This window comes from Gossypium hirsutum, chromosome A03 (assembly GCF_007990345.1).
Source record: "Gossypium hirsutum isolate 1008001.06 chromosome A03, Gossypium_hirsutum_v2.1, whole genome shotgun sequence".
In the NCBI taxonomy this organism is placed as follows: Eukaryota; Viridiplantae; Streptophyta; class Magnoliopsida; order Malvales; family Malvaceae; genus Gossypium; species Gossypium hirsutum.
This window is the reverse complement of record NC_053426.1, coordinates 68,262,665-68,280,216: the sequence shown is the minus strand read 5'-3', so window position 1 is coordinate 68,280,216 and position 17,552 is coordinate 68,262,665.

The window sequence follows — 17,552 nt, the reverse complement described above, 5'->3', positions numbered from 1 at the left end:
ATACTTAACCCCACTTTACAATCCAAAACTAAAGCCCAAAATACAAAAAACAACTATCCCAATAACAGAATCGGCCTAAATGGCCCAAAGGGTTAACATTCACAGAAAACCGTAGGGCTAGCAAGCTTCAGCCGTCGTCGCTCCTCCACGAGCGCCACCTCTGTACGCGTCCATACCTCTATACCTACAAACCAATGAGAGGAGAACACAACAACAATAGAAGACAAAAAAAAAGAAAAGAAAGAAAAGCTTTGTATTTTCTTCTTTCGGCTATAAAAGCCCCACAAAACACAAATGCATTTTTTACACACGAAAATTAATCAAAAAACCCATAAAGGTGGTTCTTTATTCACTATTTGTATCCATTTTTTAGATTAAAAAAGAGTGATATACATATACATATATATACATATATATTTTTTGGTAGCTTTATTTTTGCTATATTTTCAAAGAAAAACGAAAGTAAATAAAAAAGGAGATCTTACATTTCTCGAGTTTGTGCCATCTTGAGAGGAGTCGGGGCCTTCATCTCCAATGAAGATGACCTTTTTTGTGTTCGGGAAGTCAAAAGCCCCAAAAAATGACCTTTTATTTTTATTTTCTGGCCACCGTAGAAGGCGGCACCACAGCCGGAGACCAGCAGCGGCCACAGTGATCCAGCACCGGAGCATGGCCGGATACTTGGAGGGGAGAGAGAGAGGGGAGAGTGTTTTTGAAGTTTTTTTTTGAAAACGTGTTGAATTGAATTTTTTTTTTGGAATTTTTTTGACTTATATAGGCCCCAAAACGACGCCGTTTTGGGCCTCTGACCCAAGACCCGATCAGCTCCAGCCTTAGGATCCGCTTGTTTTTTACGGAAGGGCTATTTGCGCATTTAGCCCTTACGCTTTTTTATAGTTTTGCAATTAAAATTTTTATTATTTATAATTTTTACCGTGCGATTTATTTTCAATTGCGTTTTGGTCTTCCTTGAAGTTGCGAGTTTTGGAGGGCGGGGATTATTTCCCTTTTGGTCCCTCCTTGTTATTCGAGCGTTCAAATTGGTCCATTTCCTTTTATTTATTTTTGATTTGCCCCAAAATTTTGCTTTAAGATTCGATTTAGTCCTTTTTTTGTTATTTTCTCTATTTTATTATTAAATTAACTAATTTAATATATTATTGCTATTATTATGTTTCTACTTATATTTATTTTGTTATTCTAATACTATTATTTATCTAATTTTTATTTATCTATTTATATTTCTACTATTATTATATTTCTATTTATTATATTTCTATTTCTATTTCTATATTAATATTATTTTCGTTATTTTTTTATATGCGTACTTTTCACTCTTGTTATTATCATTCTATTTATTTATTTATATCCTTTTATATAGTTTTTTTAAGCTTTAGATTTTTTTATTGTATTATTATTAATATCATCGTTGTTGTTATTATTATTATTATTATTATAACTTTTTTATTTAATATCGCTTTATTTATGTGTTGGTATGCTTAATTTTAATTTTTAATTAAACTTTTATTAGTTTTTATTTTTATTTTACTTATTATTATTATTTATTTATTTACAATTGGCTTGTTTTATTTTCTTTCTTTTTGCCTATTATTGTTAGTTCATTATTTTTTTTATACTTTGAAAAACTTATATTATTCATTATTATTGTTGTTGTTATTATTATTATTGCTATTATTTTTGAAGGGATATTCGGTTATTTCGGTTTAACGAGAAAATCGAAACCCCGTAAGTTAAGTTACGATTTCTCGAATTCCCAAAATGCGAAATATTACTTATTTTTAAAAGCTTTCTTTTCTTTCTTGAATCTTGGTGAAGATTAATGTAACATAAATAAAAATGTAAAAATAAATCACGGTACAAATATGCATAATAGAATAATAATAATGAAAACAACAATATTCCGTATTTATATTTTGGTAATATTTCGTATTTAGAAACTCGAAAAAGTCATGCCCTAACTCACGGGGTCTCAATTTTTTCTCGTTGGATCTAAACAATCGAATACCCTTTTAAAAACCAAAGTACAACTTTTAAAACAAAGCAATTAAAAGGCAAGCTTATTTTCGAGGATTCAAATGTCGTGTCCTAACTTACGGGATGTGACATTTTTTTATCTCGAGATGAGAGGGCTTTTAATGCTCGTTTTAATATATTCTAGCCTTTTCTTTTAGTCAACGCTAATAAAAAAGATAGGATCATATTTTAAATTCTCTTCGAGTTTTTAACTTTCGATGTTAAGACATAAATTTATCAATTAGGTACCAATTTTGGGCGTTACGAGGGTGCTAATCCTTCCTCCTGCGCAACCAACTCCAGAATCCATTTTCTCGAATTTCGTAGACCAAAATTGTCGTTTTAGTAAATCAAAACGTTTTAGTAAAACGATCAAGCATAAGGTGACCCGATCACACCTTATAAAAAAAATTTGGTGGCGACTCCCGTTTCCATTTTTAAAATAAAAAAGTCGACACTTTTTCAAAAAAAAAAGGTTTCGATAGCTTGGCAACTCCGCTGGGGAGATGAGAGTCAAGCCGTAAATTGATTAATTTATGTCTTTTCGTTGAAAAGTGAAAATTCGATTTAAATTACGATCCTTTCATCGTATTTCATCTATCATCTTTGTGATCTTAGTTGAAATATCTGCTTTATTTGTTCGAGTTATTAGATGTTTTTGCATATTACATTGCATGACTGCTCGGTCTTACCCTTTTAAGTGGGAGTGAGAAACTAGTCCTTTGTGAGGTTTTCACCTCCGTATAGGATAGTGGATCGCTTCCGGGATACATCCGTACCTATGTCTTCGTGAGCTTTTCATCCCCGTATAGCCATAGGGAAATGTATTCCCCTGAATCGAACTTAGTCTATATGAGCCTATAATGGGTGAGGATCGAGGAATCTGCTGGTTCAGGTACCTTTTCTTTAGAACCGAACCACATATAGTGAGCCGTAAGAACCCACCCTAGGTTGAGCCGCACCAAACCCTAGTAGTCACCTGAATAGGTGCTCTTTTTGTTGTTTATTTCTTCTGTACTGACATGTTTTGTTTATGATTGCATTCCATCATCATAGAAAAGAGGTTTTGATTCACGTTTAGTTGCTCAATAGAGAGCTTGTCATGGAAAATGGATTTCTTGATAAAGTGGAATATAATACGGCCATCCGAATATGGTCAGAGTAAACACAACGAGAGAAGGCTGATAGTCCGTGGAGGAATATACGACTATGCTTAGCCGCCCGAGGATACAAGCCGAAAAAGATTATTTGGGAGCCGTCAACTTTCTTAAAGAAGCTAACGAGCATCGGGTCACAGCCTGAATCAAGAAAAAAGGAAATAATCTTTTGGACAATTCGCAAGATTTGATTTTAACATCCAGATAAGAAGAAAAAGATCAATGTCTTCACTTGGAGTACAAGGGCAAGGTCGCATATGTAATCCGCTTTATGTAAAGAAATCTGTTTTCTAGAAAAATTGTTCTAATATAATTAAATTCAGAATCAATGCCTCTTTTTCTTTTTGCATTCATCCCATGCATCTGCATTACATTGCATCACATATATTAGATTTTCACTAAAGGACCTTAATAAAAAAAATCATTTCAGTAATCTGGAAACCAACGAGAGTTTACCAATTAAATATCGCTACAGTACCCGCTGCAAAACCAAGGCGATGGATCAGAGATTGGAAAGATTAGAACAAATGTGAAGAGATATGCAAGATCAATTACAAGCACAGATGTAAGAGCAATTAGCCAGAATCCAACAAGACATGAGGGAACAAATGCCTATCCTCTAGGCTTTATCCCGACAAGCACCCAAGCTCAACCAGACGCGCATCCACAAAGGACACCCGTTACTATCAAACCCCAACAATATCAGACTGGTACCTCGGCACCAATGAACTATCTGACAGGCTCAGGTTCCAATCCAGGGGACAATCCAACCAATCCTATAGTAATCTAGACGAACTGACAGAAATAGAAAAAGTAAGGGTGGAACTGCTAAAACAACTCGAAGATCGATACAGGTGGCTGGAAAAAAAACTTAAAGCAATGGAGAATGCTGATTACCATTACGGGGTTGATGCCAAGGATTTGAGTTTGGTCCCAGATCTAGTACTCCCACCGAAATTCAAGACTCTAGAATTTGAAAAGTATAATGGGACTAGTTGTCCAGAAGCTCACATCACTATGTTCTGTTGAAGGATGATAGGATACGTCAATAATGATCAATTGTTAATCTACTGCTTCCAAGACAGTCTGATCAGGTCAGCTACCAAATGGTACAACCAACTGAGTCGCGCCAAAATCAATTCATAGAAAGACTTAGCATAAGCTTTTATGAAACAATATAGTCATGTGGTGGACATGACACCCGACAGAATCACATTACAGAACATGGAAAAGAAGCAAAATGAGAGCTTCATACAATATGCCCAAAGATGGAGAGAGGTGGCAACGCAAGTCCAGCCACCTCTTTTGGAGAAAGAAACCACGATGCTTTTCGTTAACACTCTGAAGGCCCCATTCATTAACCATATATTAGAAAATGCTACGAAGAGCTTCTCAGATATAGTAATGTCTAGCGAGATAATTGAAAACACAATAAGAAGTGGGAAGATAGACGCAAGGGAAAACGCCAAATAATCAACCTCAAAGAATAAGAAAAATGAAGTAAATAACCTGAGCATGTATAATAAAGGGTATTCCAAATCGGTCACTGTTGGCCAGCCAAGGGCTGTAACCACTAGCAACCAAGGCACTCCAAGACAATGATCCAACTCGAGACCAAATACATAAAGGCTCCAGCTCACACCCATCCCGATAACATATAGAGAGCTGTATCACAATCTGTTTAACGCACATGTGTATCCCCGTTTTACTCGAAACCCTTACAACCTACATTATTGAAATGGTATGATGTGAATGTTTAATGCGAATACCATGCGGGAATAATAGGGCACTCAATTGAGAACTGCACCACATTTAAAAAGTTAATCGAAAGGTTCATTAAGATGGGCATCTTGAAATTCAATGATCCATCGGGACCTCATGTTGCAGGAAATCTGTTACCCAGTCATTCAGATCAAGAGGTAAACGTGATAATTGAAAAGAGAGGAAAGAAAACCAAAACCAATGTTGCAGAAGTAAAAACATCACTAAAATAGGTTTTGAAAAAAATGATAGACATGAGATTAATCATTCAGGATTCGAAGAAGATACCCAAAGGGATGAAGAGCTACTGTGAGTTCTACACGGAAGAAGGTCATGAAATTCAAGAGTGCATCGAATTCAAAGCTTTGGTACAAAGTCTAATGGATAACAAAAAGTTAGAATTCTTTGAAGAGGTTAGAAACCCGTAAGGAATGTTGGGAAATTTGAACATTAACGCCGTATCCGAAGAGGGAGATGGGGAAGAGAATTTATTAGGCATCTGCCTTCACATACTTGGGAGTGTTTTGAACAATGGGACTGTGGAAGAGATCCCTATATTTAAAACACGCTTGCTGTTTTAAGCCTAGAAGCAATAAGAATCCTTTTGTGAAGTAGGCTTATGTCCAAAATCTTTATTTCAATAAAATACATCTTTGCTATCATTTCGAACAAATATTCTTTTATTCTATATAAAAAATTATTCTTAGATTCTTTTGTTATTTGGACTTTCTTTCAAATATTCTTTTATTCTTCATTTATGATCATACCATAGAAATAATTATTCTTAGATTCATTTATTCTTTGAAATATTCCTTCGTACCTACAACAGGTCTCCAGATATTAATGACATGAGCGACGCTGCTACTGATCCAGAATCTCCTTTTGAGCAAGATATGTGTCTAGAGGGATCTTAAGACTTTGAAGATGATCGAGATTGTAGCCTAGCTCCTGATTTGAGCCTATCTCCTGATTTGTTGAGGATGGTAGAATAAGATTAGAAATAGATCCTACCTTACAAAGGGTCAATGGACATCGCGAGCCTAGGAGAAGAGAAAGAGGTGAAGATCGGAGCCTATATCACTACAGAGACAAAATGAGACGTCATTGAGTTATTCCAAGAATTCAAAGATGTTTTTGCACAATCGTATCAAGATACGCCTGGGCTACTAAGACGTGTGGATACTGTTAAGGTTAAGAAAATCTTAGAAGAGGTCTATAAGTGTTTCTGAAGAACACATGCTAACGATTTTACAATAGCCAAGCAAATTATAAGGTTCGGATACTGCTGGTCCACCATGGAAGGGGATTGCATCAGTTATGTCGTAAATGCCAAATTTATAGAGACAAGATTCATGTGCCTTTTTCATTTCTTCATAGATTTTCTTTATGTGGGGTATGAATATTATTGGGCTGATCTCGTCAAAAGCTTCTAACAAAAATCGTCATCTTTGTGGTCAATTAGTTCACTAAATGGTAAAAGTTACTTCATATGCCAATGTTACAAAGTTGACAATCATAAAAAAAAGAGGAGATCATGTGCCGACAAAGAATGCCAAAAAAGATCATGTTTAATAATGCAAAAGTTCACAAACTAACGTCATCACCCCAAAATAAACGGTGCAACAGAGGCAGCAAAAAAAATAAAAAAATATATAAAAAAACAAAAACAAAAAAAGATCGTGGGGAAAATAACCGAGGCTTGTAAATATTGACATAAAAAGTTACCATTTACCCTCTATGCTTATCGAACGTCGGCCAAAATCTTCACCGGGGCAATACCTTTTTCATTGGTTTATGGAATGGAAGCTGTTTTACCCATTGAAGTCGAGATTCCTTCTTTCCAAGTTTCGATTAAGTCAAGAATTGGATGAAGCAGAATGAGCCCAATTTCAATATGATCAAGTGAATCTGATTGAAGAAAAGAGTTTGAAAATATCCATCATGGTCAAATATATCAAAAACGAATGATGCGAGCTTATGGCCAGAAGGCTTTACCCTAGAGAGTTCTATGAGTAGGACCTAGTTTTGAAAGGATCCTTCATATACAAAAGGACTTCAGAGAAAAGTAAATGCCGAATTAGGAAGGACCTTATGTGGTAAAGAAGGCATTCACTAGAAAAGCATTGATTTTAACCTAGATGGATGAAAAGAACTTGCCTAATCCCATAAATTCAGATTCAATCAAAAAGTTTTCTAAAAAAAAAACAACAAACAAAAAAGAAAAAAGAGAGGCCAATGTAAAAACCCACAAAGGGCACATTGAGACTAAAGGGGTTTTGAATTGAAAACTCGTAAAGGGAAGTTCAAATTTTGATAAAAAAAGTGGGGCATGTGGTAGTCTTGCTATGCCTGAATTAATAAGGAGGAGGTATGCTACATCTTGAGGCATCGACAAAGTACTTTAGATCTCCTAAACACATATCGAGCTCAAAATGGCCATCAAGAAGTTCGTGCAGAGAAGCTCAGGCTGCGATATCTAGGGCACCTAGTCTTCATCTTACCCATATTAAATTTACTATCTTTGATTACTTTATTCGTATCAAAATATGCTCCCAATAAGTTTCCTTCTTATTGCATTTGCTATCTTTGATTAACTTATTTCGAGCTATGCTCCCAATTAATTTTCTTCTTGTCCATTGTTATGATATTTTTCAAGCATTTTGCATTGCAACAACGATTAATGGACTAATAATACTTTCACAGAAGAAGTTCTGCATATTACTCTGGAAGCTTCTAAATAATACAAGAACCTGAAACAGGACTATTGTTTAGGACTCACTAAACCTAAGGATTGGAAATGTTTGAAAAAGAAAGGCCCAAATTGTGATTATTTCTTCGAGTTTCCTGTCAAAAATACCAGCTGAGTAAGAAGCCATCATAATACGTCAGTGATAAAACCTCGATGAACATCGAGCAATGTCAACCCAAGTATTAAAAGGGGATCATTCTAAAAAAAATGATATTCTGCATTCATGCAAATATCATGCACGCACATCTGGTCATGATACCTAGAGAATGGTGTAACAGATCAAATTGATTGAAGAAGCCACAAATCCTATACCCCTGAGTTGCAGTGGGATGGATAGAAGAAACCATAAATTTTATCTCTCTAAAGTTGTAATGGAGCAAACTAGCTAAGTAAATAGTGATTATTTTTTTTCGAATTTTCTGTCAAAGATACCAATTGAGCAAAGAAGGCAGGAAAACACATCAGTGATAGGATCTTGATGAATAATAAGCAATGAAAACCTAAATATTAAAAAGGGATCATTCTCATAACATTCTGCATTTATGCAAATATCATTCTGTATATCTAGTTAGGAGCATTTGATTCATTCTGATCATAGCATCCTAATCATTTGGCATAAGCATAGGCCCATGAAGTCGATTCTACAAATCATGTCCCCCAGAGGATGGTGTAACAAGATCAGTGAATCCATAAATCTCATCTCCCTGAAGTAGCAGTAGAGCAGATTGAAGTCGTAGATCTTATCTCCTTGAAGCTGCAATGGAGTAGATAAAAAATGGTGGATCTTATCTTCCTGAAGTTGTAGTGGAGTAAATCCAAGCCACCAGTCTTATCTCCCTGAAGTTACAGCGGAGCAGACTGAAGATAGCAAATCTCATTTCCCTGGCATTGTAGTGGAATAGATTAAAGCTACAAATTATGGCGAATCTTATCTTCCTAAAGTTGCAGTAGAGGAAATTTAAGCCACCGGCCTTATCTCCCTGAAGTTGCAGCGAAGCAGACTAAAGACAACGAATCTTACTTCTTTGAAGTTGCAGCGGAATAGATTGAAGCTACAATACAAAAACCTTATCTCCTTGATGTTGCTGTGGAGCAAGTTGAAATTACCAATTCTTACCTCGAAGTTCCAACGGAATAGATCGAAGCTACAACTCTCTTCTCCCTGAAATTACATTAGAGCAGATTGAGGCCATAATCCTTATCTCTCTGAAGTTGTAGTAGAGCAGGATAAAAATACACGAACCTTATCTCCCTGAAGTTGCAATGGAGCAGGTTAAAATTACCAATTCTTACCTCTTTGAAGTCCCAGCTTAGTAGATCAAAGCTACAAATCTCTTCTCCCTGAAATTATACTGGAGCGGATCGAAGCACCAATTCCTATACCCCTAAAGATGCGGTGGAATGGAAGAAGGCTACTTGAAAAAGATGAGCACCCAAAGAAGTCGGAACCTGGCGAGGCCGAGCAAAATTGGCCTTTTTAAATTCTTTGCTCCATTTCTGTTACACGACAATGAGCAAGAAGGGGTAGCTGTAATGGGCTTATTTTGCCCGGAGCCCAACAACATAAATAATAAACCAATTTTAAACCAAAAACAATTAAAAACAACAGTAAAATCCATAATGTCCAAATACAATGGCCCAACAGGCCCAACCAAATACTTAACCCCACTTTACAACCCCAAACTAAAGCCCAAAATACAAAAAAACAACCAGCCCAATAACAGAATCGGCCCAAATGGCCCAAAGGGTTAACATTCACAGAAAACCCTAGGGTTAACAAGCTTCAGCTGTCGTCACTCCTCCACGTGCGCCACCTCCGTACGGTGTCCGTACCTCCGTACCTGAAAACTAATGAGAGGAGAACACAACAACAATAGAAGATAAAAAAAGAAAAAGAAAAGAAAAGCTTTGTATTTTCTTCTTTCGGCTATAAAAGCCCCACAAAACACGTGTTTTTTACACACGAAAATCAATAAAAACAAACCTACAAATGTGGTTCTTTTATTCACTGTTTGTATTCATTTTTTAGATTAAAAAAACGTGATATACATATACATATATATACACATTTATATATTTTTGTAGCTTTATTTTTGCTATATTTTCAAAGAAAAACGAAAGTAAATAAAAAGGGAGATCTTACCTTTCTCGAGTTTGCGCTGTCGTGAAGGGAGTCGGGCCCATCATCTCCAATGAAAACGACCTTTTTTCTGTCTAGGAAGTCAAAAGCCCCAAAAAATGACTTTTTTTTTATTTTTTGGCCACCGTGGACGGTGGCACAGTTAGCGACGACCGGTGGCAGCCACGGCGGTTCGGCACCGGAACCATGGCTGGATACTTGGAGGGGAGAGTGTTTTTGAAGTTTTTTTTGAAAAAATGTTGAAATGAATTTTTTTTTTACTTATATAGGCTCCCAAAATGACTTCGTTTTGGGACTGGCCTCAGATGCCCAAAACGACGTTATTTTGGGCCTCTGACCCAAGACCCGACCAGCTCCAACCTTAAGATCTGCGTGTTTTTGACGAAAGGGCTATTTGCGCATTTAGCCCTTCCGCTTTTTTATAGTTTTGCAATTAAATTTTTCATTATTACCCTGTGATTTATTTTCAATTGCATTTTGGTCCTCTTTGAATCTGCGAGTTTTGGAGGGCGGAGATTATTTTCCTTTTGGTCCCTCCTTGTTATTCGTGCGTTCAAATTGGTCCATTTCCTTTTATTTATTTTTGATTTGCCCCAAAATTTTGCTTTAAGGTTCGATTTAGTCCTTTTTTTGTTATTTTCGCTATTTTATTATTAAATTAACTAATTTAATATATTGTTGCTATTATTATGGTTCTATTTATATTTATTTCTAATTCTATTATTTATCTAATTTTTATTTATCTATTTATATTTCTACTATTATTATATTTCTATTTATTATATTTCTATTTCTATTTCTATATTAATATTATTTTCATTATTTTTTTATATACGTATTTTTCACTCTTGTTATTATCATTCTATTTATTTATTTATATCCTTTTATATAATTTTTTAAAACTTTAGATTTTTTATTATATTATTATTATTATTATTATTATAACTGTTTTATTTAATATCGCTTTATTTATGTGTTGGTATGCTTAATTTCAATTTTTAATTAAACTTTTATTTGTTTTTATTTGTTTTTTTACTTATTATTATTTATTTATTTACAATTGGCTTGTTTTATTTTCTTTCTTTTTGCCTATTATTGCTATTTCATTATTTTTTTTATACTTTGAAAAACTTATATTATTCATTATTATTATTGTTGTTGTTGTTATTATTATTCCTATTATTATCGTTTTTTTATCGTTGTTATTTATATTGTTGTTTTCATTATTATTATTCTATTATGCATATTTGTACCGTGATTTATTTTTACATTTTTTTTGTGTTACATTAATTTTCACCAATATTCAAGAAAGAAAAGAAAGCTTTTAAAAATAAGCAATCTTTCGCATTTTGGGAATTCAAAAAATTGTACCTTAATTTACGGGGTTTTGATTTTTTCGTTAAACCGAAATAACCGAATATCCCTTCAAATTTCAAAATACATGAATTTTAAATAAAAATAAAGGTAATATTCCGTATTTAGAAACTTGAAAAAGTCATGCCCTAACTCACGGGGTCTCGATTTTTCTCGTTGGATCTAAACAACCGAATACCCTTTTAAAAACCAAAGTATAACTTTTAAAACAAAGCAATTAAAAGGCAAGCTTATTTTCAAGGATTCAAAAGTTGTGTCCTAACTTACGGGATGTGACATTTTGTTATCTCGGGATGAGAGAGCCTTTAATGCTCATCTTAATCTATTCAAGTTTTTTCTTTTAGTCAACGTTAATAAAAAAGAGAGGATTGTATTTTAAATTCTCTTCGAGTTTTCAACTTTCGATGTTAGGACATAAATTAATCAATTAGGTACCAATTTTGGGCGTTACGAGGGTGCTAATCCTTCCTCGTACGTAACTGAATCCCAAACCTGTTTTCTCGAATTTCTTAGACCAAAATTGTCGTTTTAGTAAATCAAAACGTTTTATTAAAAACGATCAATCATAAGGTGACCCGATCACACATCATAAAGAAAAAGATTAGTAGTAACTCCCATTTCCATTTTTAAAATAAAAAGTGGACCCTTTTTTAAAAAAATAGTTTCAACAATTTGAATTTAGTGTTTTAACATTAATTTCAAAATTAATAGTTAATTCAATAATTTTAATATTAAAACTTAATTTTATATATTATTAGTGTATACGTGTAAATTACGTCAAAATCTAATCTCAATTTTAAGAATATTTTTTTTCTTTTAAATTGATCTTTTAATATATTTATATAAATTTTTAAGATAGAATTGTTATTTTACCTTTATTCAAACTCATAATAAGTATTAAAGTAATTCATATCTCATTCCACTTTCATTATAATTTAAATTATTAAATTTAAAACAATATTTTATTTTTTAAATATATATATTTCTAATGATTATGGAATACATTTTTTTATTAAATAATAAAAGTATAAACACTTATATTCAGGTGCAACGCAAGTGGCTTCGGAAACTAGTATTACATATATGAGAGTGTATAATAACACATCAGAATTGAAAAAGATAAATGAAGTTAAGCATGATTTAAACAAATACTCATATTTATATAATTAAAATATTCAAATTTTATCTCACCAAAAAAAATCATATTTTATACTATAAACATTTATTATTAAACATTTATAAATTGTAATATATATTTATGATTAAAATATTAATATAAATATTGTTCAAAAATATATTAGGAAAAAATTATTTAAAATTATTATTGTTAAAAATTATTATTAAAATAAATTTTTAATATTACATAATTTATTAAAATAATAAATATAATTTATTATTTTATTAAATATAAATACTTTAATATTGAATTTAAAGTATTGAACATTATAATATTAATATTAACAATATTATTATTTTTTAAAATATTTTTAAAAAATTAAAATTAAAAATTTATCATTAATATAATAATATTAAGTTTGATTCAAGTTAATTTTTATATAAAAAAAATTACTCATAAATGAGCTCTTTTTCGAAAAATATCTTACTTCAAAAGGATAAGTTAATTTACAGGAAAAATGGTTTATTTTCAGTTGACACATAAAGTCATTTTCTGTTGGCCAACTTGTTTTCTATGAAACAAACATAGGAAAATGCATAAAATATTTTTCCACAAGTCATTTTCTGTAAAACAAACACACCCTTAGTCTCATTAATTCTATCTCGTAAGTTTTACAACCGATTGAAAACTAAAAATATATCCATAGAAATTAAACTCAACATAAATATTAGAGAAAAATTACACATGATAAGACTCAAACTTGAAACATTGAGATTTTCTTGGTAAAGTGGAAAGAAAAATAGAAAAATGAAAATTGGAAGAAGTGGAAAAATAGAAAGATAGAAAATATAATTTTTCATTCTATAAGTGTGCTTGGTAGAAAAGATGAAAAAATTCAAAGAAAAAATAATTTTCTTTCCATCCATTGTTTCACAAGGTTGAAAAACAAAACAAAACAAAACAAAACAAAACATTGAAAAAATGCATAATTTTGAACTAAATTACTATCTCTCTTATTTTCTCTCCTCTCACTTTCTCATTATAATGAAAAATGATCATTTCTTTTATTTTATTTCCTCCCACTTTTTTTCTCTACCAAGTACACTTAAAATTTGTTTTTTTTTCCACTTTTTCACTCCCTTCCATCCCTCTACTTTTCTATCCAACCAAACACACTCTAATATTCAAAAAAAAAAAAAAGAAAAGAACTTGTCATTTTAGCTAAAGCTTCAATCATGTAATTTTGAACATAAACAAATACAATACATAATTATTAAATGTGAAAAAAATAATAAACACTAAATACTAAGTACCAAATATTAAATAAATACAATACATTTATGCATTATTTGATCATTTAACTAGTGTGTATTCCGATGCGATGAATGGGTTGATTGTAATCCATATTAAAAATGGCGATTGTATGTTATGGTATATTATAGGCTTAATGATAAATTTGGCCACTAACATTTACATTTTTTGTCAAAATGACCCTAATTGTATTTTTGAGCTTTTTTTAGCCATCCATCTTTGTTCTTGTTTCCAATTTGCTTCTTTTTTTTAACATATTTGATAAAAGTACTATTAAAAAAATTAACGGGGATGATGTGGAATTTCATATGTGGAATATTTTTAACGAGATGTAATTTATTACTTAGGTAACCCAATAAGATAAATACATGTGAAAAATAATAAAATAAATAAATCATTCATGAAATTAAAAAAATAACTCTTAATTAAAAAATAACCTAACTATTGAAAAAAAACTTAACTCAATAGAAAAACTTGTCAGTAAACAAATCTATGAAATAGTGTAACCTTTTGAAAAAAAATTAAACCTTGAACCATTTTGAAACACTGGATCACTAGAAATCCTATCGAGTATTGAAATAAAATCAAAAATACTGAACTTTCAATCAAGAAGCAATAGAAACTCAAAACCTTTCTCTATTACTGACCTTTGAAGAGGCACAGACTGCATTTGGAATCGAGAGACTGAGGTGATGTAACACCCCAAACCCGACCTAAACGTTATGGCCGAATCCAAAGGGGTCACAAAGAATGGGTTTTGATAACGAAATTCATAAAAAAAACCATTTCAGTTTTTTCAACTCTTATTTGCTTTTATACATTGTCAAAATGTTTGTTCAGTTAATTAATTTGCCTTAAACCATGTTTATTAGCGGAAGCTTACAAAAAAAAAACCCGTTGTATATCAAGAAGGCAGTTCGTGCTTTTAGAAAACCTTTGTTTTAATAAAAATCGTGTTTTTAGAAAACCTTTGTTTTAATAAAAACCGTGTTTTTAGAAAACCTTTGTTTTAATAAAAATCGTGTTTTTAGCGAGTTATCCAAACAACATATTTAAACAAAAATCCAAATTCTAAAAATTAAAGCAATAGTTCAGAGAGTCCAATTAATACAAAACTCCCAGAAATAATCTTTAAGAAAATAAAACCTTTAATTAAATTCAGTTCGTATACTAATGGTCACCGTAAGACTCCACTGCACCGGTCCGTCTAAGTCTGTGGATTACCTGAATAGAACAGACAAACAAATGTGAATTTATGTAAACTCAGTGTGTAACCCAACAGAAGTAGACATGCAAAAATATAGAAAACTCACATACAATCAGATACAGATTCGGGCTCATGCCCATTTCAAGTTCAGATTACAGAGTCAGATATACAAATCAGATAATCAAAATCCTACTCCCATATACAATGATCGCCATACAAAACACTTCCTCCACATATGCAATCCCACCCCAAAACGGACACAGAAAATAGATACAGAAATAATAAATTAATCATGATCGACATGATTATATACATATAACAGAATAATCAGACATGCATAGTATTATCATACTCAGAACAAAATATCATACTATCTGATCTAAAGTTTTAGGGTTTTATTAGCCCTTGCTAACCTTATGGTAGGCCTACAGTCAATCGGAATGACTTGTCTGACCCTAGAGAAAATTTCCAAAATATGGGCCCATACGTCTAGATTGGCCTTGCCCGTGTGGCCCACACGGCCTGGCCCAAAACCCACACGCCTGTGTGACATATCTGTGTGGGCCCACGCGCCCAACTTGGCCTAGCCCGTATGGCTCACACCACCACACTTTAGCCACCACACGGCCATGTCTTACGCATGACCATGCCTTCGTCACACGGTCGTGTCTCGCATACGACCAGGCACATGCTCGTTTGGCATGAACAGAGAGTTTTTTCGAATTTTGCTGAAACCTGATTCTATGCGTTAGGAGTACACACCTGGTTCATTTTTACTGCGAAATAATTCCGAGACTCCTGAAATTTAAGAAACAACACCAACCACTCTATCAATTTCAAATACCGACACCAAACCATTCAAAATCCCAAACGACATACTTGCGAAAACTATTCCAAACGAAAGTTTGATTACTTACCATAACAAATACAATGGCTTGAACATAATACTCAAAGGAAGATAGGTTTCGATCTCTTTGCACAACACCTACATAAGAAATCACCACATTACTTCCCTAAAACGATTCTCAAAAACCCAAATCTTTAAGAATAATTACCTACCACAGGCCGAGCAGGAATTACAGATCCTAAAACACAGAATTGCACAACCGAACGGCAAAAAGGAATCGAAGAAAGTAAAAACAAAAGAAAACCTCTGGGAACAAGTATTGGAGAAGAAGATATCAAAAATCTTGGAGAGTGAAAAAAACCAAAATAATTAAAAAAAAAGATTTAATTTGCACAATCCCCATTACATCCACTAACATCCCAACCATCTAGAATTTCAAAATCACCCAAACTCTTCTAGTCAATCGAAACAAAAATAAACTCCCTCGCTCACGCAAAGACTTGAACACAAAACCTCCATTACACTAACTCCCTTAACACTCGAACCAGCAGTCTCATTCTAATATTGATTTAAAGACAATTTTATGTAAGCCCACTCCATAAAGATAAGGCGTGAATCAAAAATAACAAAATTGGCAAAGATGAGACTTGAACCCAAGACTTCATATACACACCAAGAACAGTTAACACTGAAGCAGATACACACTATGTCAAATATTTACAGAAGTGGAAATAAATTATTCAGAGCGTTACAATTTTACCCCCTAAAAGAAATTTTGACCCTGAAATTTACCTGATCAGAACAGATGAGGATACTACTGACGTATCGTGTCCTCAAGTTCCCACGTGGCTTCCTTAGTACCATGATTCCGCCACAGAACCTTTACCAACGGAATAGACTTCCTCTTTAGAACCTTTATATCACGATCCAGAATCTGAACTGTCTCCACCTTAAAAGTCAAATTTGGTCTAACCTCGATCTCCTCAACAGAGATAATGTTAGATGGGTCAGACCGATACCGCCTCAACATCGAGACGTAAAACACATCCTGAATACAACCTAACTCTAGAGGTAGCTCCAACTGATAAGCAACTAGTCCCACACACTTCAGAATCTGATACGACTCAATGAACCTAGGGCTCAACTTGCCATTACGATCGAATCTCAGAAATTTCTTCCATAGAGAAATCTTAAGAAAGACAAAATCCCTTACAAAGTACTCAATATCTCTTATCTTCAGATTCGCATAGGACTTTTGTCTATTAGAAGCCACCTTTAGACGATCCCGAATCAGTTTAACCTTATCCTCACTCTCAGAACCCAATTTAGGACCCAAAACTCGACATTCACCTAGCTCAGTCCAACATGGCGGAGTATGTTACGACTATATAAAGCCTCGTAAGATGCCACTTTGATGTTAGGTGGAAGCTGTTATTGTAGGCAAACTTAACTAGTGACAGATAATTCTCCCAACTACCTCAAAAATCAATCACACAACTTCAAAGCATATCCTCCAGTATCTGAATCACCTTCTCAGATTGCCCATCGATCTGAGGATGAAACACAGTAATGAAGTCCAATATCGAACCTAGAGCCTCATATAATTTCTTCTAAAATCAAGAAGTGAAGCGAGGATCTCTATCAGAAATAGCTGAAACAAGAATCCCATGCAGTTTTATAATCTCAAAAATATATAGCTTCGCTAACTTCTGCAGAGAAAAATTCGTCTGAACCAGAATAAAATCAGTGGACTTGGTCAATCGATCCACAATGACCCAAACAGAATCTTTCTTAGTGGGTGTCAAGGCAACCACTAGCGAAGTCCATCGTTACTCATTCCCATTTCTATAAGGGA